This window comes from Pinus tabuliformis, chromosome 3_1 (genome assembly GCF_031772625.1).
Source record: "Pinus tabuliformis cultivar Carrire ecotype Pingquan chromosome 3_1, CPIR1, whole genome shotgun sequence".
NCBI classification, from domain to species: domain Eukaryota; kingdom Viridiplantae; phylum Streptophyta; class Pinopsida; order Pinales; family Pinaceae; genus Pinus; species Pinus tabuliformis.
In genome coordinates this window covers 856,659,229-856,662,533 of record NC_142301.1, presented here as the reverse complement: position 1 = coordinate 856,662,533, position 3,305 = coordinate 856,659,229, and the positions used below count along the sequence as shown (strand labels likewise).

Sequence of the window (3,305 nt, the reverse complement as noted above, 5' to 3'; positions counted from 1 at the left end):
ACTGCTGTAAATCCCTTTTTACATTCACTGCAGTGAAAACAACTTACTGCTGTAATAAAAGTTTACATAAGTTTACTGCTGTAAACAAAATTCACACAGACTTACAAAAAAAACTTCACCATTTTCTTTATGCACTGCTTGTGCAAAAACCACACATGGTTTTCTTACAACTCCAAAAATTACATCACCTGGTTCTTATCTTTTTACACACTGCTGTGTGTTTTTCCTTTTACAGCCCCATACTTCTTTTACGCTGCTGTGAATATACATATATCTCTCCTCCCGTGTGCCATATACATTCATTAATAAAAGTCAACACTCATAAAATAAAACTTATTACATATGACTTTAAACTTTAATACATGCCGTATATGAAAAATATATATAAAAAACATATATTAAATTGTGCCCATATCCCATACGAAACTTAATTAATGAGCATATGCGCCCATACCTCCATAAAAAAGATTTACTTGCAATATATGAAAACTTCAATATACTACCTACCACTATGACATTTCATTAATTAAACGTATGGTCAACAAAACTTTGATTTACTCCACGCTATGAATTTAATGTTTGCCGTATGCAGGTTTGGAGCAGCTTCGGGCAATCAACGGTTGAAGAAGGTGGAGCACATCCGACGGTGGAGGGCAATATCGGAAGACCAACAAGTGTTGAACTTTATCCCCCGAGATTCTTACGTTGCGTTACGTCAGGGCTGAACCACGTGTCATCACCAAAATTTCTCGGGTTCAAACATCGGAAAAGTACCTTTGCCTGAAATCAACCCGAGAGCTTTCCGGCTGGTTGGCTGAACGTTTTCTGGCAGTGGTCTGGCTGCGTTGAAATTACATTTTCAACAAGAATTACAAATAAACACAAAACAACTCCGGAGAAGCTGAAGGAATTCTCAATGCCCTTGAAAACTATATTTCACGAGAAATGTAAGATGGGAACACGCATCCCCAAACAATCACAACCATTGGCCGAATCAGTTCTCTGTGATACTCAAAACAGAGTACAATTTCTACGACACCCACACTCTCGGACAGGAATTCTATTGAAAAGACCAGGGATAAAATGCCATCAAAACTAATTTCACCATCATTTCTTAACAAATCAAAAGATTCATTGAATTGTTGTATTAAACAGAAAGTTGTGTCTAAAATAGATGTGGATCTGTGACCTAGGCTATGTAGGCTATGCAGTGGGCATTTCTTTCCTGCTAAGCCCTATGGTGGGCATTTCTGGGGTTTTTTCGAGCTTCCGCTTCTGAAATGCACAATCAACAGAAAGGGCTAGGTCTTTCTCATGAATGTGTATATCTGCATTTGTGGTTTTGCCGTGTAAGGTTTTTGGCGGTGCCTCTCAACTGAATGAACCAGCTTCTCATAATATTCTTAATCTACCCACGCATAATATGCTGCATCAGGTTAATATCTACCCAACCTCCTGGTTTAAGCAACTTGGGCTGCAACCGGTTATGGATATGGGACAAATGGCATGAAATGAGAAGAGGAAGAAGCAATTGGGGGTTTCGAGAGACTTGTTACGTGGAGAACCACCTAATACCTCACTTGTGAACATCCTCAACACTTATGTGAACACAGACCGACACAGAGGACTAAAACTACCTCAATTGGCATAACTATTCTGCAATACACATGTTCTGAAAATATATCATACAGATATTCATAAACTGTACCAAGAAACAGATATTCTGTACTAACCTTGCTTCTTAGGAACCTTTCATTTTCTATTGAATCTGCAAACTGGTGGTTAAAAGAAGCTACAAACTCCTCATTCTCTGCTGCAAAAGCACGGGAAACACAGCTCCAGCTCCTGTATATAAAATTTCAACTCATCAAAAAAGAAACCAAAAAAATGGGTCAGGACTGAATTTAAAAATAATTCAAGAAAATATTCGTAACTCACTCACTCTAAATGCATTATTTGTTGATCAAGTCGGCCCTTCAACCACCACTGCATATTCTCCTCAGCTTGAACTTTCTCTCTCAATGAACAAGCACAGAAAACAAACATTTACACATGACACAAAACAAACATTTACACAGGACAAACATTTACCACAAGACTACACATGACATTGATGCATACAAGTGACACAAAACATTTATGGAGCTCTCCATAAGACACAGACAACTTTACATAGGACAGAGTGCTTGAGAGAGAAAGAACACCCATGCTTAACCTGTAGAATCAATAGAGAAAACAAATTGTCATGTTACATAAAATTACTTAATCGCCTACTGCCTTTCCATGGTTAACGAGTTGAATAAATAGAGAGATAGACAAGCCTACTGCCTTTCCCTGGTTAACGAGTTGAATAAATAGAGAGATAGACAAACAAATTCAAGGGAACTAAAAATTACCCTCTCCATGAAGAATCCACTCAGATCGCCCTGTTGCTGTTTTCGATCACCTCCTCTTCGTGAATTTCCTCATCTCATTCTTGATTCATCAGGCCGGCCCGCCCCTCTCATTCTTCATTCATCATGCGCTGGAGTATATAATGATCACTGATACCTCTCATTCTTCATTCATCAGGCGCGCCCCTCTTAGTCTTCTCCATCATGCGCGCTAGTATATATTGACTAGGGCATTCCCCAGTTTTATGCTTACTTTTATGGACCGTTCTTTTCAAATTTATTTTTAACGAATCTTTTAATTACAGCTATTCATTAAACCCATCTTTTAATTTCCATTCATTAAAACATCTTTTAACTCAGCCTTTTTTACCTGCGTTTTCCAGCTATATGGTGGGTCATGGGCATAACAGTGATTCGGTGACAGCTAATGTTAATGGTGCAAAGGCTCGTCTGCGTTATTGAATGGAATATACTTATAATAATAATCTAAAATATAATAATAAATTAAAAAAAGCTTAAAACAATTATAATTGAAACTTTTAAATTTATTTAAAATTTATATAATCTTTTAAATTTATATATATATATATAAATAAATAAGTGTTCAAATAAAAAATATATTAACAAAATAAATTCATGTAAAATGAGAATCATGTAAAACCTTCTAAGTAGAAGTGGATTATGATATTTTTTTCTAACATGATGTATAATATAATATTGGAATAAATGGAACCTTTTAAGTTGCTTTGGCTTTAGTGAATCAGGATTTCTCATCTTCACAAGTTTCCTTCACTAATCATGTTACCAATTTTTAAATTGCACTATCTCATATCATAGATGTATTAATTAGGATGATACAATAAAATATAGGTGGGATACAATAAAATATAGGTGGGAGTGGGATCCTATCCA

General features: G+C 36.0%; 1 long non-coding RNA gene across 1 annotated transcript; it reads right to left on the bottom strand.

Annotated features, from left to right (window-relative positions):
* Nucleotides 1-919: 919 nt before the first annotated feature.
* Nucleotides 920-2,568, bottom strand: LOC149190268 (uncharacterized). The gene is made up of 3 exons (XR_016256470.1): nt 2,397-2,568; nt 1,943-2,215; nt 920-1,845 (listed from the first exon to the last, which is right to left on the bottom strand). It is a non-coding gene; the product is annotated as an uncharacterized LOC149190268 (long non-coding RNA).
* Between the last annotated feature and the right edge of the window lie 737 nt (nt 2,569-3,305).